General features: G+C 44.2%; 1 protein-coding gene across 1 annotated transcript in view; it reads left to right on the forward strand.

Annotated features, from left to right (window-relative positions):
* The window catches only part of SNX30 (sorting nexin family member 30), an 81,956-nt gene that overhangs the window by 10,899 nt on the left and 48,708 nt on the right, over positions 1–22,349 (forward strand). The window lies entirely within an intron of this gene.

A 22,349-nucleotide genomic window follows, 5' to 3' on the forward strand; every position in this document is an offset into this window, starting at 1 on the left:
CCTTTCCCCATTGAGGGTATATATACTTTTAAAGCTCATTTGTTACCAATATTAATAAACCAAGTTATGTTAATATTTGAAGTGCTAAGTGTAATGAGGAACTTCTGTGTACTGTGCGCTGTATAAGGCCTTATGTTCCTTGGGAGTTAAAATATTCAAATTCTGGAATTGATATTAGCCTGGGACAGATCAGGTCTCAGACATTCAGATAAATGATACCTTATTGTATCATTTTTAACAAAAGTTAAAACCATTTTTAACAAAAGTGGTTATGGGATGGTTGTTTTATTGCAGAAATGGAAGCCTAGGCCTTCTGTAGAGCTATTTACTTAGGGCAGAGATGTGTTCTAAGGAATTGGGCTTGTCATTCTGCTGGCATCGGCATCTATGCTGCAAAAATGCAGTATCGCAGCCTTTCTCTGCCCTATCTGGGCAAGAGAATCTGGTTTATTTCATGACTCACATCAGCAGTTGTGAAGGACACTTGGTCTTTTCGTTCATTCCTCAGAGATTTATGTGGGCCTGTCGTGTACTATGCCTGAAGGATACATAGATGAACAAGATGACCTCACCTTCCAGGCACCCGAGATCCAGGAAAGGAGACAGAAGAGGTACAAGTGAATAATTGCGCTTTAACATGACAATAAGGGTATGTTATGCAAAATGCCGTGATGGTGATCAGAGTGATTACTTTGCATTAAAGAAATTCTAGAATGAAACATGTTTGAAGGAGACCTTGGGTTTGCTGTAATAGGCAACAGCTACATTTTGTCTTTTTAAAAAATATATATATTTTATTGATTTTTTACAGAGAGGAAGGGAGAGGGATAGAGAGATAAAGACATCGATGAGAGAGAAACATTGATCAGCTGCCTCCTGCACACTCCCCACTGGGGATGTGCCCGCAACCAAGGTACATGCCCGAACCTGGGACCCTTGAGTCCGCAGGCCAATGCTCTATCCACTGAGCCAAACCGGTTAGGGCCATTTTGTCTTTTAACTTAATGGTCAGTGTAGGATTTTCAATGACAATTTGAATAATTGTTTTCTGGTCTGATTATAATGGGAAATTCTTTACTATTCAGCCCTTAGATTTTATTCTGTGTGTGTTAATCCGATGAATGTTCTTTACCAGTATATCCGAAGTTGGCTACAACATTTGAGGGGCCGAGCACAGAGATAAAATGCTTGTCCCCTTGTTAAAAAGTATTAAGAAGTGCATGATAGCAGCAGTAGCCCGTGTGATCACACAAACTGCACAACCACGAGGTTGGCCCGGAGAGTATTCTTTGGAGGTACTGGCTTTCAGGCCCAGTTAAAATCACCCCTCATCCATTCAGTGTTCTCGCTCAGGACTGTTTTCATTTTCTGGGTTCGCTTGCGATGAGTCGGGGGTCACAGGGTCTGCTCCTCCATTCGGGATTGACGTGGAGCTTGCTGGGAATACCCATCCTCTGTCAACATCCTAGCAGTCCCTGTTTCTAGAAAAACTTACCGTGGTCTCCTCTACGCTCAGGTTTTCATGTTTAACATATGCTTGGGACTGCTTTTCATTTTTCTAATTGTTGCTGCTTCTCTTTTCCTTTGTTCTGGTCTCCTCCCCATCCAGGGTGTTCAGCACATGCTCCCTCAGTTACCGCCACCCTCACCTGCCGTAGACGCAATAGTACTGTGTCTGTACTCACTACTGACATTTACAGAACACATGCTTTGGTTGGGAGCACTCTCCTATGGTGCAGTTACTATCTCATTCCCCTTTGACAGCCAAGGAAATATAGGCTCTGAGAGGTGAAGTATCTTGTTCAAGTTCCCAGAGCTCGAAGAGAGTAAGGCTGGGATTTGAACTTGGGCCTCTGTAACTTCAGAGCCCACTCTCTTAACCACCGTTGCTCTAGAACTGTCATCCTTTCCCTCATTTTTTTTGAGCATTTAAATGCCTTAGGCACTGTCCTATATAGAAAGCACAGTCCTCAGGCCAACACGAATGTAACCAGCCTCTACTGTATCTTAGCCTGTGTCTCTTCCCTTATTTCAGTTTCTAGCCCTTTCAGCCTCTTCCTCCTCGTTGTATCAGTCTGCCGTGTTAGAGAAGTGTCCTAAGGCGCACTGCCTTCTGCCCGCTCACTCTTCCCATCACTGCCAGGCTTCTCGGATGAGAGGTCTTTGTGCACTGCTTCCATCTGTCTCGCCATCTGCCCACCTCTTGCCTCAGCATCAAGCAAGCCCCCTGGTCCAGGTTCTGCCCCTACCACTCACTGCACACAGTCAGCTGCAGTGGCTGTTTTTCTGCTGTAGAATCCCAGGCTCTTGGAGCTGCAGAGGCCTCGAAGTACCTTCTTAGCATCTATGGAAATGATCATTGGATGTTTCTGCACTAATCTTTTAATATAATTAATTGATTTCTTAATATTGAACCATACTTATATTTATAAGCCGTAGTAGGTTTGCTAATGTTTTATGTGGAATGTTAGATTTATTCTATATTTTCTGTTTATTATGCTATTTTTTCCTCCCCTTTCTCCATTTCCTAACTTTGGGTGGATTGATCAAGTGTGCTTTGTTCAGTTTTATTTTCCTTCAAGCTCTATTTCCTGTTTCTATTGACTAATGCTTATAATTCTACTAGAGGCCCAGAGCACAAAAATTTGTGCACTTGGGAGGGTCTCTCAGCCTGGCCTGTGCCCTCTCGCAGTCTGGGACCCCTTGGGGGATGTCCACCTGCTAGCTTAGGCCTGCTCCCTGAGGGATTGGGCCTAAGCTGGCAGACAGACATTTCTCTGGCAGTCCGGGAGTCCTCGGGGAATGTCCACTTGCCAGCGAGGAGCAGGCCTAGCTGTAGTCAGACATCCTTAGTGCTGCTGAGGAGGCGGGAGAGGCTCCCGCCACCACTGCTGTACTGGCAGCCATCAGCCTGGCTTGTGGCTGAGCAGAGCTCCCCCTGTGGGAGCACACTGACCACCAGGGGGCAGCTCCTGCATTGAGCGTCTGTCCCCTGGTGGTCAGTGTGTGTCATAGTGACCAGTGATTCCCAGTTGCTCTGCTATTAGGGTCAATTTGCATATTACCCTTTTATTATATAGGATTCTTCTACATAGGCATGATTTAATTAGTGTCTGTAACTTTCTCCAGAACAAGAAGAGGCCTCGGGCTTGCTTTTACTTCTCCTTCTTTGAAATCATTCAGAATTGGAGCTCCTGATTATGATCATTCTTTTTAAAAAATTAATGCCCCTTCTATTACATGAAATCTTTCTTAACGGTTGTGTCAAACTTCACAGTAATGTCAGTGCTCCATTAAACTGTTCCTTAAACAGCTTTATTCTGATTTAGTTTTCAGTGTGCTGCATTATGCCTGTGAATGACATAAGGGAAATAGAAACCCTGGATTATATACATTACATAACAACATTGAGTTGCATGCATTACTCTTTTATTGTCTGAATGGCAATTTGTCTGAGTCTCTCCCCCACCACCTCCCTTTAAGGCTAAATAATATTGTATGTATATACTACACAGACTTTATTTTTTGGGGGGAAAAATGGATAAAAATATTTTAATTTTGAATGACATTGGTAAATTGAGTAATTTACATTGTAGTACCACGTGGATACACATGATCATTATCAAATCAAGAACTTTCCAAATACCCCCACTAACCCTCACTCACAAAGTCCTTGAAAACAGTATAGAATTAACTTAATGAGATGCGTGGTTGCACAAAGGTAGAATGGGGAGACTCAGTGGTTAGAAGTATTTGAAGTTATATAAGCCTTTGACTAAAGAAAATAGAACGTTGGTCAAAATGTGCATATGGCATTAAAATTTCAGTGGTTTATTTAAAAATATTCAATGTGGCCAAAACCGGTTTGGCTCAGTGGATAGAGTGTCGGCCTGCAGACTGAAAGGTCCCAGGTTCGATTCCGGTCAGGGGCATGTACCTTGGTTGCGGGCACATTCCCAGTAGGAGATGTGCAGGAGGCAGCTGATCGATGTTTCTCTCTCATCGATGTTTCTAACTCTATCTCTCTCCCTTCCTCTCTGTAAAAAATCAATAAAATATATTTAAAAATATATATATATTCAATGTGTTGGGGGCAGTGACAGCCAGAAGCCCATCTGAGCCATTGGCCAGGGAAGAGGCAGAGGTGGAGGATGTTGCATCCCAGTGGGAGGCTGGCAGAGGGTGTGGGGGCCTTTGGAGGGATTGACCAACAGTTTCCCAGTGGGTCCTGCCCCCTCCTGCCAAGGGTAGAAACCACCCACATCTATATTCTTAAGAATTCTTGATATATTCTGTATACAAGGCCTTGTCAGATAGATGCATTTTCTCCCAACGTGTGTGTGTGTGTGTGTCTGTGTGTGTATTGGGGGGGAAAGGAAGGGAGATGTTTTTTTGGTGTGGGCAGTGCATTCACATGGCACAAAATTCAGAAGATACACACATTCATCTGGTGAAGAGTTTCCTTTTGTCCTTCCTCCAGCAGCAGGTGTCCCTCCCCAGAGGCCACCAGTGTTACCAGTATCTGAAGAAACTTTCTAGAGATATATGTTATGCATAAATATGAAAATGCATAAATGTAGTCTTTTTAAAAAGCTTGTGGTCCCTCATACAGTGTTTTTGTACCTTGCTTTACACACCATAGATCTTGAAGATTGTTGTATATTGGTCCCGAAAAATCTTCCTTTCTCTCTCTTCCCCTCCATTCCCTTCCTTTTTAACGATTGCATCATTTTTCTTTGTTTCAGTTAGTTCAGCACCACAGTCCCAGGTGAGAAGTCTGTGCCAGTGATTTTTTTCCTTCGTGTACTCTTCCACATATCCCTTGATTTTTCTTCTTAAATTGGTAAAGTTCACCAGCTTGCTGGTATTTAGGTGTATATTTTTCTTAGGTATTTCCACTGAAACCCTTTCAGTTTTACTGCTGTGTCTATATCCTATTCATACTTCATTCCGTTTTTCTGGAGAAAAGACTTCTTATGGGTATTTGGGTCTTAGTCTCTCCTTTTTTTTGGCTTCATTTTTTTCGGGGGAGCTCATTTATTGCATTATATTTTCACTCTGTGTATTGGGAGAATTCCTTGACTTGATCTTCTGGATGGTAGATTTATTTTTCATCCCATTCCATTCCAATATTTCTCCTTTTCTATTTAATTGACATTCAACCTCACATGATTAGTTTAGCAATCCTGTTTTCGGACCTGCTTTCAGAATGTGATGTCCAAGATGGTGATCTTAACTTAGGGCAGGAATTGCCTTAGTGACCTGGGCTAGAGAGCCCCGACTTTCTAGTCTGCACACGTGGGGCTCTGTTGCTGCTACCTTCTCGAGGAGGCACATGCTGTTGCTCCCAGCAATGAGACTTGTTCTTGTGCCACCACTGAGAACATGCCTGTGTACATACAAGCATATATGTACGTGTGCTCAAAGACGACAGTCAGTCAGCTTTTGTCCTGATTGAAGTTTGGTCTGGGTTGGGGTGGGGGCAAGCCCAACCATAGCCCCAACCCCCTTTGGTTAAAAAAAGAAGGTTATGAAAGAAGTTCTGGAGATGGGTTGTACACAGTGTGACTGTACTTAATTAACACTACTGATTGTACACTGTGTGGACGAAAGGAGCCACATGCTGACCTGACAAGCTCAGGGGAGGCCTGCATGGCGGTCTTGCAAACTCAGAGACTGAAAGTAACCGCAATGGATGGTCTGAAATTAAACTTTAACTAAAAGCAGTTCTGGTGGGCAGTTACATCCTAGGCCCGTATCTTCACTGACAAGGTCAACCTTTACCTTAACTGAGCCTATCTGTCTTTTTGCGTCTGTAATAACATACCCTTGAAATGTCTGGGTAACTTGTAACTTCCCTTTTTCTGGACCCCTTGGGACACAACCTAATGTACCTGGGCTCCAGGACAGATGCCCCAATTCCTTCATTGTTATCATGTTAATTGTTCCTACACCCACCTAAATATGTGTCTATCATTTTACTTTTTATCCAATCCCAGGGGATTCCTTGCTTTGCTTTCTCCTGCCTCTCTAGACTATCACCAATGGATTTCATGTAACCCACCTACATCCCTTTCCTTTGATTGCAGTGTATAAATACAGATGTAACTGGCCATTCGTCAGTGCATTATCTCAATTCATTGAGGTTCTGCTTCCCGGCATATGTCGACAGTTTGGCTCAAATAAACTCACAAAAATTCTTTATAGGTTTCAGTGGTTTTTTACATTAACAACTGAAAACTGGTTAAGGCCCTGGCCAGGTAGCTTGGTTGGTTGGAGCATTGTCCTGATGTGCCAAGGTTGTGGGTTTGATCCGGGTTGGGGCATATGCAGGAACCAGCCACTGGGTGCATGATGGGTGAATCAACAAATTGATTTCTCTCTCTCTTTCTCTCTCAATAAAATAAAAATAATTGTTAAAGGTATTGCATAAAACTGATTAAGACGGCAAATTTTATGTGTATTTTACTGCCGTAGCCAGTTTGGCTCAGTGGACAGAGCGTCGGCCTGTGGACTCAAGGGTCCCGGGTTCGATTCTGGTCAAGGGCATGCACTTTGGTTGCGGGCACATCCCTGGTAGGGGGTATGCAGGAGGCAGCTGATTGATGTTTCTCTCTCATCGATGTTTCTAACTCTCTATCCCTCTCCCTTCCTCTCTGTAAAAAATCAATAAAAATATATTTTTTAAAAAAATTTTATGTGTATTTACCAGTTTTCTGTTGGTTTTTTTTGTTTTGTTTTTAATAAAAAAAGAGGGAGAAAGTTGTTAACCCTGTTTGGCACAGCTTAAGGAAATCTTTCTAGAGTCCTGAAAAAACTTCACCAGTAATTTTGCTGGTGGCAGCTGGAAATGAGAGTCTAAGCCTTTGGGGTAGGGATGGGATGAGGTAAGCAGAGAATGGAGATAGGTCCTTGGAATTGCTCTTGGGCAGGCTTCCCGTCAGGGTGTGTGGCTGATAACACGCCATGGGCTGGGTGGACTGTTTTGAACTGAGGAAGTGGGAAAAGAGCTGCTCTGCAGATGGAGAATTTCACAGCTGGTCCAAAAATGCTCTTCCTCTTTCTTTATCAAGTTGCAATCAAAACTCAGTGTTTGCTTCTGTTCTCAGCCACTGTCACTCCTGAATTTGGGATTTTCACAGACCCTTCCCATACTTAGTATTTCCCACTATGGCCCAGTTAGGTCTTGGTTGCTCAGCTCTGGCTACATTTGAGGGTTTTTTGTGTGTTTTTTTGGTAAATTTGATCCTATCTGCTGTATCTCTTCCCAAAATTCTTCATAAATTTTTTTTATTGAAGGACAGTAGCCACCCCTGTTTTCTGGCTTTTTAAAAAATGGATTTATTCTCATTTTGATATTTCTTTTGTCATTTCCTTGGAATTTGGAGTGACACGAGTCAATCCCAGGGCTCAGCCCATCACCGTGTGGACTTAGTGTCCCCCATTCCTGTCACTGGCAGGGCTGTAGCAGCCTCTCCAGCCAGTCTCTCCTCATCTGTGACTCTTCCACATGACTTTAGTAATGGCAGCAGCTATGAAATAGAGTGTTTGCTCTGGGCTGTCTATATGTCAGAGCTGATTGAATTGCTCTTCGTTTTGTACCACTGTTCCAGGCAGATGTTGTTCTGTTTATACATTGCCGCTTAGCAAACCTCTCCCAAATGAAATAGATTAAAACACATTTATTCATGTTTCTTGTGATTCTGTGCATCGCCTCAGCTGTTTGGTTCTTGCTTGGAGTCTTCATGTGGTCATAAGAGGGCTCAACTGGACCGGATGCCTAACATGATGCACTCGTGGCTGGCAGTTGACTCAAGTGACATTTCCATGTAGCTCAGGCTGCCCAGAACATGGTGGGTGGGTCCCTAGAGGACATGTCCCAAGAATGAGTATCCCAAGAGACAGGAAGTGGAAGCTGCTGGGCCACTCGAGGGGTCTGCCCAGAATTGGCACTGTATGGTTTCTGCGTTACTCTTTTGGCCAAAGCCTACACAGAGCCTGCCCAGATTCAACAGGGTGGATTGATCCAGACCCTGTCTCTTGATGGGCAGCAGCCCCGTCACATTGATGGCATGTCAATAGGGGATATTGTTATGGCCGTCCTTTAAAATTACAGGCCGACATAGACACCACGCTGGCAAGAGAAAGGTAACCGATACCAGGTCCATAGCACCTCGCACCGTATGTTTCATTGGCAAAGGCAGGTAGATAAACAGGCAATGGTAGTACAAATGATAAGTATTAGGAAAGCGCTAGGCACAGGGGCGTGATGAGAGCATTGTAGGGGATAGCTAACCCACACTCCACAAGTGTTGGCAGGCTGGGGATGGAGAGGCCTGTTGAGAAGGAAGGCATCTTAGTGGGGATACTTGGAACTGAGTCTTCAAGCACAAATGGGCAGTAGCTTGAGTCTCTGAGGGGCAGAACAAGAAGGAAGAAGGCATCTCAGAGCTTCCACTTCCTCATCTGTAAAACAGGAATAATTTATCTGCCTGCTTCAGAGAGTGAGGGAAAATTGGTGAAATGCTCAGTCAAACCTCACACTAAGAGTGGGGTCTTCACCTCTCACTCCCATCCGTCTCTTCCCTTGTCTGACCTATGACCTATCCTTCAACACTGAACATAATCCTTTTCTACATGCTCACTTATGCTACAGATGGAGAAACCAAGGCTAGGATAAGTACCAGTAGGGGAAAGAATGATGGGGAATGGACAGAGTCCAGGAAAGGATCCCCAAAATGGAGTTGATGAGGCTTGTTTTGCTGCCATCCCCTAAAGCAGCCCATCCATCACTCCTTCACTCCTAAGGAGACACTTGAGTTCCCCACGAACACACTTGACACAAAACCAACTGAGGGCCCTCGGAGGCCAGGACAAGATTTCACAGAATCCGAAGGTAGACCCTACTTTTGCTATAGTTTCACCTCTCAGCACATGGGCCAGCAGCAACTAATTGCTTGCCAAACCTCACTCTCCCAGCAATGCCCCCCACCCCCTATCATGTCTCTGTTGAAAGTATTACATATGTACCCCTCCCTCTTGGCCCTTCTGTCCCCTCCCCACGCCTTCCTTGCACTATCATTTGTCCATGGGCTAAGCATAGATGTATATAAGTTCTTTGGTTAATCTCTTCCCACCTCCCTCTGAACTTTTTACTTGCACTTTTGGAAGCTGTTATCTTCACACCAAAACCCTAGAAGAATGGGTTTCCTGCCTTTTCTGTATGGACTCCTCCCTTGGTGTGGTAGCACCATTGTGTTGAGGATTAAGCATAGCGTCTGGCTGACCGCCATGTGTGTCCTCCCCTTCCGTGGGTGATTTTGAGGACTCTGCTTTCCTGGGGCTTGAATTTCATAGTCAGATGAAATTCACTCGGTATAAATATCACCATCTGCTCTTAGTCACAGCCAACAGGGGAAAAGCACGTGAGTCGTTGGAGACAAATGGTGATATCGCCTGCATTTTTGTCCTTGGCATCGACATTGATGACACTTCAGTGTGGATGAAGATTGAGGAAGAGACACCGGTTCTGCTGTCAACATTTTCTCTTTAGCGAAGGTTGAGCAACCAGTCACAGAGTCCCCTAACTACAGTATTGTCATCCAGCCCAAATTCTCTTCTGGTTTACAAAGTCCTTGTTCTTTTGGCTCTGAACAGAGCTTCGAAAAAGCCATGTTTTTGTTTTGTTTAGTTTTTCTAAATATTTTTAGTGCGGTATAGTAGAAGCAGAGTGGCTTTAGAATCAGAGGTAATCTTTTTAATCTTTGCCAATTTGATGGGAGAAGTTTCCATTTTGTTGTTTACTATTGATGTTGAACAATTATTGTTTATTGGCCATATTTATATCATTTGTCCATTTATGTATCAAACTTTTTTAATATTGGTTTTCAAAACCTTTATTATATTAAAGCAATCAACTTATATATGTTCAAATCCTTTTCCCAGTTTGCTGTTATCTTTTCATTTTTACTTAATTGTGTCTTTTTGACATGGAGACAAAAATTGTTAAATCTGTTAGTCTTTTTTTCTGTATGGATTCTACTTTTGGGTTTATAAAATCCCTCCCAAACACAGGATATTATATACTATTCATGTAAATCAGGAATCATCAAACGAAGGCCAAGAGGTCAAATCTAGCCAGCCACCAGTTTTGTATAGTCCATGAATTAATAATTTTTAAAACTTTTCATTTTGAAATAATTATAGATTCATAGGATGTTATCAAAAAATGTGAATAAGGAGGTCCCAGGGGCCTTTTAGCCAGTTTCCTCCAATAGTAATACCTTGTATAACAATACCAGGAAATTGACTTGAATGCAATCCACAGAACTCATTCAGATTTCTCCAGTTCTACGTGCACTCATTGTGTTTGGGTGCGTGTGTGTATTTAGTTCTGTGCACTTCAGTCACATGTATAGGTTTCTGTAACCAGCACCACCACAAACAAGGTACAGTCTGTCCCATCACTACAAGACAAATGGAGCTGTTCATGGTTTCTGATCCTTTATGTTGGCTCTTCCCTGGAGCTGGCCAGCTCTTGAAATCCCGTGTGTGAAGTGGCTTGATTTATTTCTCTGACACTGGCGCAGCAGGAATTGTTTGAAGAGACACATGAAGGATTGCTCATGACCGGGTGCTGGTGAAGCTGCAAAGATTAATGTGGCGGTTGGGATGGGGTGGGGTCTTCTGTCCGGTAGGTGCCTATTTAGTGAAATCTCCTGTGACAAGGGGGCAGGTGGGGGAAGGCCACTGGCCTCTGCTCTGGACTCTTGGGGTGAGCTCTGCTGGGCCACCCTCTAACCTCCCTAGGCCTGTTCTTTTGTAGAAAAACAGATAAAGTTCATCTCCCTTAACCTCCCCCACCTTCGAGTTATTTTAAGGGTTAAATGAGACGTAATGTGTAAAGCTTGCCCAATGCCTGTCAGAGAGTGTGAGCTTAAAACATTTAATTTCTTTTATCTTTCATGACTTCAGGATTGCTGTGGAAAGTATGGGCTTTGTCTCCAAATCCTTCAGCATTTCTTAGCCTCAATAGTTTGCTTTTTATTTGGGGTTGTACTGTGTTTTTGAGTGAACTTAGAGCCCCGGCTCCCAAGGTGGTCAGCTGGCCATCGTTGGCTCTCTGCTCTTCGGGTCATTTGTTCAGATGATCCAAGGAGGACCGACCCTCTGGCCATGTCGGAGTCAGGCTGTGATGACAGCTGGTTGGCTGTTTGGTCCTCTGGCCTCCTTAAATGGATGGACTATGGTGCAAAATTCCCCATGCGAGTTCCCACGGTGAGGGTTGCTGGCTTGTTGACAGTGGAAAAATGACTCGAATCAGGTATCAATGAAGTGGAGGACTGAAGGTTAGTGGGAGGCAGCGCTCACCTGGGTACGCAGTGACCTGGCTTTAGGCCTTTGCGGAACATGGTCACTTTGACAGAACTTCCCTCTTTCCTAACCTTGGGCTCTATGGATTTCAGGACAAGCACATAGGGCTGTTGAACTTGGGTTTACTTGTTTTTGTTAGAACTGCAGCATTCCTAATCCTCTGTAATTTACCTGTGTTTGAATCAGATTCCCTGGTATGGCCAGACTTTGTTTTTTTCTACCTAGAAAACATTCCTTAGAGTTTCTCAAGCCATTTGACATTGATGCTGACCACACTTCTCATCTGTCCTTTCCTCTTCAGGTCCCCATGGGGGGGGGGGGGCGGGGGATGGGAGAGGGTAGGGTGCCTGGCCATTATAATAGCTCCCTAGAGGATCCCTCTCCTATCTCTAAGCTCTCCCCTTTATATTTGTTCCATGTGCTTTTTCTAAACTCTTTTAATCAAATTTATATATAATTGCCACTTACTTGCTTAAAAGCTAGCCTTTGCCCAGGAGGCCCACCTCAAATTCTTAAGATCCCTCAGAGTCTGGAGCTAATCCCCGGCGGCTCACCGTCTGTGGGGATGACGTTCTCCAGCTGTGGCTGCCGCGCTTCTGGGACAGTTTTGCTGATGCAGTGATGCACGCCAGGAACGCCTTTCTCTCCCAGGGAGTGCTCGTCTCTGTTTATAGCGGCTTTCACAGACACCCAGAATCTCCACACAGCCTACCTCGCCACCTGCCCGGTGCTCTTGGCATTAGCGAACGTTGGTGTGCACACCTTGGACACATTCTGTTTTCTATGGCTGCAGAGCTGGTAGGAGAGCTGGAATTTAAACCCAGGCCTCTGCCATCCTCTGAGGCCGGCAGACTGCCCTCTAAAGCCTTCCTCCCGGGGCAGACTTTCTCTAGACTCTAGCACAGCCGGTTTCTCCTTATGCATGTATTTATCACTTTATATCACGTTGCTGTTGCTCCTGGGTGAGTGCCACACCCCTAATACTTGATTCCTCCAGTGAATTCCTTATCAGCTTGCATTCCCCTGCTTCTAGAATAGTACCTGGCCCTCAGTGGGAACTTGATCGGTGTTTGTTTAGATGAATAGGTGAATGAATAGATTTTTTTTCCATATCCTCCAATTTGTGGTTTGTGGGAGTATAGCATCCTGGTAATTAGGCTACTTAAATCTCCCAGGTGTTGGAAAACATCCCTCTTCTGGTCTATAGAATAAATAGAAAGTGATCATTACTTTATCCCATTTCCTCCGCCACCTCAGAGACATAATCAGGTTTTTTATTACTTGGAGAAAGGTGCTTAAAACATTTAACTATGTATATTATAGAAATGTTTTTAGAATATTCCTATACATTTTTTTAATGCATATATCATTCCTTTTAGCTAAATTTTGTCAAACCAACAGCTAAACCCAGGAGTGGCTTTGAGGAAAGTTAGCTCTCCTCCCACCATAGCAGCCTCAACTAAAAAATAATAATATCCTTCACTTTGGACAGTTGACATTTTTCTCTCATATGTGAAGTGTAAATAAACGCATCTTGAGAAAGGCTTGCTGTTTACTGATCTCTTGTTTATTGGCTTCAAAACAGGCCTCCCCGCCTCCCCTTTCTGACTCTGCTTTAACCTCATAGTTTATAGGCAAATAAGTTTGTCAGATTTTTTTTTCTTCATTCATTCCTTGACTTCCTTCCTTCATCTGTTTCTGTCCCTCTGCCACCTGTACTTGGTCTGAAATCCTTCCACTTGCCCTTAGTCACAGGGCTCGTTTCTGCCTTTGAGCTCAGGTGAGAGCTCAGACCGACCAGTATTAAGTGTAAGGCCTTTTTCTTTCATGTCCTTCCTGCCTCTTTTCTACTTTACCTGTCTGGTTACTTGTTGTGAAACTCTTTTGAGCAGTTCTGTTCTAGAATGTCCTAGTCCTGCCTTTTCTTTTACTTGTTACTGTTTAGACTATGATCAGACTCCCACTTGTTCAGTGCCTCCTCTCCCCCAACCCCAATCTGTGCCCCCCCAACCCCGCAAGGAATCAAGTCACCATGGAAAAAAAAGGAGTCCCCACATCCAGTCTGAGCCATGTCAGTGGTAACATGGGAATTGGATCTGGAGCTGCCAGGTCGCCAGGTGGATCTGGAGCCTGGAAACCCATCTGCACTGCGGGCGGGAGGGAGGCAGGTACACTTCAGGCTTCTGAAAAGGATGCTGCTGGGATTCGGCCTCAGGCTTTGAGGAGTTCCACGGAAAAGCATCTCTGTGGTAAGGCGCAGAATCCATAATCCATACAACAGTGTTTAATGCCACAAAACTGGTATTGGGAGAACCCTATGCATCCGGTAGGAGAAAAAAATGAAGGGAAATATTTCTTCAAGCAGGTGAAACCTATTGGGATATAGTCACATATTTCCTTCGAATTTAACAAATTCTCAGCCCTGGTGAGTTTTAGGTTTGGGTTGAGGGTTTAAGGACGTCCCCACCCCCAAAGGTAGGGTGTGTGTGTCACAAATGATGGAATGGGAGAGTATTCTAGAGGGCACTTTGGACTTGGGCAGCTCATGGAATTGAAATGGATATGTTTCCTCTTTTTACTTCAGAGAGACGGTTAGAATCTGCAGTGTCTAACTTTCTTTCCCCGCTGGTATTTCTAGGACTCTAAAATGACAGGTTCTCTCTGAAGGAAGATTCAAACTTGCACGCCCACATGCAAAATTTGCACAAAATCCTGGTGTGAGGTGCCCATGGACCCCAGGGAAAGAGCCCCTGTTGTAGAGGCGCTTCAGATGACTTCTGAGGCCAGGACACCTTTAGTCTTGCTAAATGCGCCAGGCTCTTTGCAAGCACAGCCGAGTGGTGTGGGAGTTGCTATTGGCAGTTGCTATTTGTGGGGGAGTCCTGCCCTGTTCTGTTCCTCACTTGAGTGGCTCCTGTTTCTGAAAAGGTTTGGTCTGAGGTGATGATTCATCAACAGGCATTTGATCACCTCGTACACATTCAGCTTTGTATAGTATAGCGTTTTGCCTAGGTCTTTGTTCTGAACACCAAAAATGTCCTTTCCTTTAATTTTTAAAAATTTATTTTATCTTGTTTTGTTTTGTTTTAATCCTGGCACCCAGACTACATCCCAGACCATTTAAGTCAGGGTGGAGCCTAGGCATCAGGATTTTTTTTAGTGGTTTTAGAAAGAGAGGGAGGCAGAGGGAGAGGGAGGTTGGAGAGAGAGAGACATTGACGTGAGAGGGAAACATCGATCAGTTTCCTTCTGTATGCACCCCAACCGAGGACTGAACTCACAACCTGGGCATGTGCCCTGATTGAACTAGTGATCTTTCAGTGCATAGTAGAGACTCAACTGAGCCACACTGGCTAGAGCCTTCCCTTTAATTTTTCATAGGCATCTTATTTCCTCAAACACTGAGTGTGTTTTGTATATTTAGGACAGTGTCAGATGGCAGCACAAAAACAAGTAAACTAAGACCAGGTATTGTAAGCTGAACAAGTAGCACAGTTAAGAGATATTGGAGACACATTCTCCTTGGATATGTGTCTTTGGGGAGGTTTAACTCACTTCGTTAGAAAGCTGTTTGCTTGGGGTTTCGAGTCCCCCCGATGGCATGCACATACTTAACCAGCAATAGAGGCAGAACCCACGTGTTGTGGGTCTTAGTTACTATTCGGTTAGGGACAAACTTTTGGAAATACCTCTCCTCGTTCGGTGGCAGTGATTTCTCAGCCTGGGATATTCATGCCATGGTCTCTGCCTTGCTTTTCCATGTGGCACATTTACTCCTTCTTCTCAAGTTGCCCAGAATCCTTTGCTTGCTTCCTGTATTGTGCCTGGAGCTCTATTATAGCCCTTTTGTGTTGCATCATAGTTAGAGGTGTTCGTGTCCACATGCCCGGCTAGGTTGAGTTGTTTAGACACAGATGTCGTACCTATTTTGTTTGGTAGCCCTGTGTCGGCACGTTGGCTGACGTGTATTAGGTGTTTAATATGTGCTTGAAATAGTGCATCCTCCTTAGAAGGGATGGAAAAGGATCATGTTTAAGTTCAGCTGAGAGTGGGGGGACTCTTTGCTCACAGGAATCACAAGAATGTCTTGAGAAGCTATTGCTAGTCAGGAGATTCTTAGAAAAAGCTAGCAACAGACACTGGACACTTAGCCAAGGAATGTGAACTTGTGCTCTTTCATTTCAACTTCACTGTGATCTCATTGGAGGTGTTGTTTTACATCGGGCCAATGAGTAGATTTTACTTGAATGGCAGGTTTACTAATAGAAAAGCTAGGAAAACATTTTCCATTCCAAACAACTTTGTTAACCTACAAACAAAGCTTTAAAACAGGTGGTCTCATAACCCGGGTCTAAAGAAGAAGAGTCTTCACCTCATAAGAAATGGTCCAGAATCCAAAGTAGGAAAATATGACTTTTCGGGGAAGATGCTAGAAACCATAGACTGCTCGGCCTTGGGAACTTAGAGATACTTGTGCAAGCATCCTTGGAGGTTTTGGAGAATATTTGAGATAGGGATTCCAGAGTGGGGGTGGGAGGGAAGGAGGACTGAACTTCCCAGTAATAAGCAAGAAGGGTCCCATAACTTAGGACATATCATTAAGATGCATTCGAATAATTCTACAGAAATAAATCCCCACACCTTAAAACTTTATACTGTTTATTGCAACTATTTCCTATCTAGATTTAAAAAATGATACAGACTTTTAAATAATTACATATATTAGTCATTCTTACTGTGGTAATTAACAACTCGCCAAATTCAAAGGTTTGCAGCAGTCATTAATTTCTAAGTCCCCCTACCTGTCGGTGGCTGCAAGTCAGTCGCTGTGGCTCTTTTCCACAAGACTTTCATTCTGAAGGAGCAGCCCTGTTTGGGCCATGCCAGTTTCAAGGCAGAGGAGAGAGAACAAGAGAGCTGGTAGGATCATGCAGCGGCTCCTAAACTGTCTGCTCCCATCTGGTGTATGTCACATTCGCTTACGTGCCACTGAGAAAGTCACACTGAAAGTCAGTGGAGTGGAGATGTGTCCTGCAGGCAGTCACTGGGCAATAGAAAGAATGTATAATCCTCTAAAGGGAGTTAATAATTACAAATGGCAATACCGTCCACCAGATAGTTTGTGTCCTCACCTTTTGTCACTGAATTGTTTAGTAAATGATTTAGTACATGCTTTACATCTGTTCAGATTTACCATTTTAAAGTGTTTTTGAATCGTTTTCTCCATTGCATGTGTATTAAAATTTTAGATTACTTTGGAGGAAAGCTTGCTTGTTAGTAAAAGTGCTCTGATAAGTTATGTGGCTATTTTATTTGTTTAGGTTTTCTATTTCATCTTAACTTCACTTTGGCCATATACTCATATAGACATCCAAGTTTATTAGCATAGTTATTCATAGCACACTTTTATAATTTACAGTCAGTCATACAGAGAGGTAACACTTAAGAGTTATTGCCTGCTCTCCCTCACCCCCTTTCTATATTGATTAGGCTTCCCAAGTTTTCATTGATCTAATTTATCTTTTAGAAGAATAAATTTTTGCTTATAGCTTTTCCTTTTCTGTTTTCAATTTGTGCTTTAATCTTTTATTCTTCCATTTTCCTTTAACTTTTAAATTCCCTCTTCCACTTATTTTAAATGGAAGTACAACATAGATGTAGCCTAAAGTATTCTATCTCATGGGATAAATTTTTTTCAAGTGTATATATGTGCTCTTGAGGGCTATGCTTCTTCCTTCATATTTTGGTTTTCTTGTGTCTGAATGATGAGATAGTGCAGATGGATGTATTTTTCGGTTTACTTGTGTCTGATGAGGTGTAATGTAGGCCTGCGAGTTGCCTCCCATCAGAACAAGTGAATTATTGGATCCCCTGTGTTTCTACCTGATGTTAGAATTGTCTCCTTGGATCTTAGGTTGAGTTGAATAATCAGCTGACAGATGGGTAGAGTGATTTGTCAGTGGGGAAAGGGTCAGAAGAAAGCAAACCAGAGTCCTGGACAGTTGGTCAAGGAAACTTGGCCTGGTTCCTCTTTGTTGGACCCAGTGTAGCCTGGCTTCCTTCTTGTTCTAGGTGCCCTCCCCATCTGCGTAGAGACCACCCCTTCAGGATGTGCAGTCTCGCCTGCTTTGTGCTTGGTGGACCTGCCCAGGGCAGCTGACCCAGTTGCCTTCAAGTTGCTCAGATCTTTCTGTTACATCTCTACCACCATGGTTAGATGAAGCCATGTGGGCAGGGTGCCCTCTGCTGGTGGGCCTCACGTGGTGTATCTGCCTGTGCTTGACATCCCCTTTTTGATACAGCCAGACATTCTGGTGGTCTTGCTCTGCCCCACTGTGGGCCCTTCCACTCTCCCGTGCTCCCTAGACAATGGCATTTACAAATTAGAGTGGATGTGAGTTGTTCAGGACATTTGCTACTTCTTAGGTAACCTTGCTAATGTAAGTAACCTCAGTGCCGTGGGTTAAAGATACCTCTTAGTTCTTTTCTCAGTTGTGTCCCAATCATATGCAGTAAAAAATTTTTGAAAGTTTTGGATTCCACCCTTTCCTAGTTTCCAATCTGGTACAATTTCAGCCACTGCTTCTCTTTTTCCTCCCTCCCTTCCTCCCTCCCTTCCTTCCTCCCTCCCTCCCTCCCTCCCTCCCTCCCTTCCTTCCTTCCTTCCTTCCTTCCTTTCTTCCCTACTGCTCTTTCCCTCCCATTCTCTAGGCCCGTGGTCGGCAAACTGCGGCTCGCGAGCCACATGCGGCTCTTTGGCCCCTTGAGTGTGGCTCTTCCACAAAATACCACATGCGGGTGTGTGTACAGTGCGATTGAAACTTCGTGGCCCATGCACAGAAGCCGGTTTTCGGCCTGGGCGAGTCTATTTTGAAGAAGTACTGTTGATATTTGGCTCTGTTGACTAATGAGTTTGCCGACCACTGTTCTAGGTTGTTAGGTTAGGACCCGGAGGGTGAAAAGAAGAAGAAAGCAAAAATTCACTGAGTTTATCTAGACAGGAGTCTAAATTTGTGATTTTGAGTGTGTAACATTCTAATTGGTAAACACAATCTTTTCCTGGCCATTGTGCCATTGGGGTTTTTCCAAAGTTCACTCTGTGTTCTTTGCTGTTAGGAACATCTTTGAACAAAACATTTTTGGGATTTTTCCTTTGAATTTATTCTCCAAAGTGAGCCTAACTATAAAACTTTATGATGAAGTCAGCAATCAAGAATGTTCTGTTCAGCTCAGCCAGTGGTGCTCAGTGGTTGAGTGTCAACCTATGAACCAGGAGGTCATGGTTCAATTACCGGGTTGCAGGCTTGATTCCCAGTGGAGGGCATGCAGGAGGCAGCCGATCAGTGATTCTCTGTCATCATTGATGTCTCTATCTCTCTCCCTTTCTCTCTGGAGTCAATAAAAGTATATTTAAAAAAATAAAAAAGAATGTTCCGTTGAGTTTGTATAGGATATATTCATTCTTCAAGCATCTCTGTGTGCTGGCAGGAGCCAGGGTGGGCTGGGGAGGGGTGGGGAAGATGGGGCAAGTCAGGTACAGTCTGCACATTCAGAGACCTCTCGTCCTCCCCTGAGCTGTAAGGATGCCTTCAGAGGCTTTTCAAGCTCTTCTGAAGTTTTTTCCTTGTGATGAGAACTTTTAAGATCTACTCTCTTAACAGATTTCGAATATGCAATACAGTGTTATTAACTATATTTAACAATGATTAACCTTTTTCAAAGAGCCCTCTGGCTGCGGTTGGAGGACTGACTGTGGGAGAGCAAAAATAAAACAGGAGGCTTTTGTGTTGAGCCAAGAGGATCTTTCACTTCTCAAATTCTGTAGGTCACAGTGGTCGTAAAGGTGCTGCTCCCCCACAACACCTGCTCTAGCCTCTGTCTCTCAGCGCAGCAGGCCCATTGCTGGGCGACTCTGAGGGCAGGGGGACCTGGGCCCTTCCGTCCACCTCACCCTCTGCCCTTTCCTCCCAAGATTTTCATATTTTCTCTCCACACGAGGACCATATTTTGAGGGGAATCCTTTGGGGAACACCTTGTATTAAGACCCCAAGGAAAATGTTAGCTTTTCTTGACTGGCTTCAGAAACAGAAGCCTCATGTTTCCCAAATGGATTTATGGCCAGAGAGTAGAGATGAGGGGCCACGTTGGGTTGGGAAAAGCCACCTTAAGAGGATTCAGTTTGATAAGAACTTTGAACTAGGAACCAGAAACCTGGCTCCACTCTTCGCATAGCAGTGACTATTGTCGATACATTTGAACATGTTACTTAAGCTTTTTGGATCTACTTCCTCATCAGCAGAGACCATGCCTGTCCTGCTAACCTCACGAGGCCCATGTGGGGAGCAATAAAATAAGGATGTGGAAGCACTGTGTCCAGAGGTGCCATGGAAACCTGTGCTCGTAGCACACCTTTTTAGGAAACTACAGATACTGGTAGCTTGGTGCTGTTTGTATGAGCTCAAATAATTGTCTGTGTAACACCCTCAGCAGGAGTGCGAGTGTTTTCCTTGGTCACACAGCCCTACGAGGAAAGAACGTGCCGTGTGCCACGGATCCGGAGGACTGACTCTCCCCTCCCTCCCCCACCAACTGATTTGAGACATAGTTCACGCCCCACTGTCTGGCCAAAACATTTCAGACTCTGTGTGGGCTGTTCCTGGAAGGTTATTGGCTGAAGTCCCCATAGCAAAGGTTAGGGAGGTTGGCTGGGAGTCACCGGGAGACCTGCAAACCATCTCTCTCTCTCTCTCTCTCTCTCTCTCTCTCTCTCTCTCTCTCTCTCACACACACACACACACACACACACACACACACACACACGGCACAATTACAGTCGTTGGGGACTCACAGTGTCTGTGGATGTTATACATGTAAATTATTAAAACTGTGACAATTGCCTCAAAGTTTTGAGAAGGGAGTGACTCATTCTGCCAAGGAGTGGGTCAAGAAAGGGTTCCCAGGGTAAGGGGAATTTGAGCAGATGCCAGTGTGATACCTGGAGACCTGTACATAAAAGAGAGGAGGGGGCTTTGCAGCAAAGACCAGGAATGTGAGATGGCCCGGTGGGTTCCAGGAGCTGGTGTGGTGAGAAATGAGGCTGCTAGGATCGGTCTAGGCCAGACTTGTGGAAAACTGCTGTGTGAGCTGCTTGGTTTTTCTGAGTAAAGATGTTGAATTCTTCTTCTTGTGCAATATTTTGCCACCGATAGAGCCATTCTGGGGCCCGGGGCCCGGGGCCCTAGTGTTGATGAAATGTTAGGGTGGGTCCCTGCAATGCCAAGCACAGTGCCTGTTTAAATATTTATTGAAATGATGAAAACATGACAGTTATCTCGGAGCTTCAGAGAAGGTGTCTCTCTGAGATCCCCAGATACCCGTGCTCTGTGGTGTCAGCATGCTGAGCAAGCAGGCAGAACCAGCTGGCGGCTGCTGCAGCCGGGCTCGCAGTCACGCCCACAACCAGAGCAGCTGCTGAGGACTTTGCCTTCCCCACCGAGGTGGAGTGGAGGTGGGTCCATTCTCAGGAGCACCCTCTGTGAAAATGGTACCCTTTCAGTAGCCACAAACATATTTTTGATATCGCGTAATCGAGTGTGTGGTAAAATTATTGGAGTTGGTGACATTGCCCTTGACCCCAGGCCTTGCTTCCCTCTGTCTTGTCCAAGCCCTCTTCCCAGATGTCCCAGGATTAGCTGGAGCTCATGAATATGATCACTAGGTTGACCTCTAATTTCCTGTGTGTTCTCTAATCTGGGGGCTCATATCCAGCCTGCATACAAGAACAGGGGTGTCTATAAAAAAGAAGGAACTTTTACCATTTGCAACAGCATGGGTGGAACTGGAGAGCTTTATGCTAAGCGAAATAAGCCAGTCAGAGAAAGATAAATACCACATGATCTCACTCATATGTGGGATATAATGATCAACATAATTTGATGAACAAGAATAGATCCAGAGACAAATGGCAGGGGAGGGTGGGGGTTAGAGAGCAACCAAAGGACTTGTATGCATGCATATTAGCATAACCAGTGGACACAGACACTGGGGTGATAGGGGCTTGCCTGGGGTGGGAATGGCTGGGGGGAGGGGGTTAAGCAGGGAGAAAAGGAGACATATGTAAAATTTTAGACAAAAAAAAAAAAAAAAGAGCAGAGGTGCCAGGAGAAGGCATCTTCCACCCCATCCTGGGCTCTGAGACCCATGGGTCAGGAATGTTTTCTGCATTCCTGACCAAGGCACTTGCCATGGTGCCGCCTCACTTTCCTGCCATATTCCTCAGTGTTTGTCTCCTGGTGATAGCAAAGTGACATTCAGAGGTTTTTACATCTAGACAAGGCTTTGTTCTGTTGTAAAATCTTAAAACCAAAGAAAATTGTAAGATTGCACCTTTTTGGATATTAGGGACATAGTTTATTCAAATGGTTTCCTACTAGGGACTAAAGAGAAAGAAGTCCATAATTTAAAAAAATCTTTCTGTCACTTTTTTTCCTGGCATTTTCCCACAGCCCCCATTCCACCCCTTCCAATTTTTTTGGATTGTGGAAAATTTTAAACATTTACAGGAAAGGACCTGCAATTACCAGCTTCAACAATATCAACGATGGGGCATCTTATAGTATCTATATCCCCACCTACCCATCCTTAATTATTTTGAAGCAAATCCCAGACATCCTATCATTTCATCCATGAATATTTTAGTATATATTTCTAAAAGATGAAGACTTTGTAAACATTAATGCTTCTGTTATCCCACCTAATAATTTCTTTTCTTTCTTTTTGATAAAAATTGATTTCAGAGAGAGAGAGAAAGAGAGAGAGAGAGAGAGAGAGAGAGAGAGAGAGGGGAGAAGGGGGGAGAGAAGAGAGAGAGAGAGAGAGAGAGAGAGAGAGAGAGAGAGAGAGAGAGAGATATTTGCTGTTCTACTTATTCATGCATTCATTGGTTGATTCTTGTATGTGCCCTGATTGGGGATCAA

Source organism: Myotis nattereri (genome assembly GCF_964212035.1).
Source record: "Myotis nattereri genome assembly, chromosome: 12".
Taxonomy (NCBI): Eukaryota; Metazoa; Chordata; class Mammalia; order Chiroptera; family Vespertilionidae; genus Myotis; species Myotis nattereri.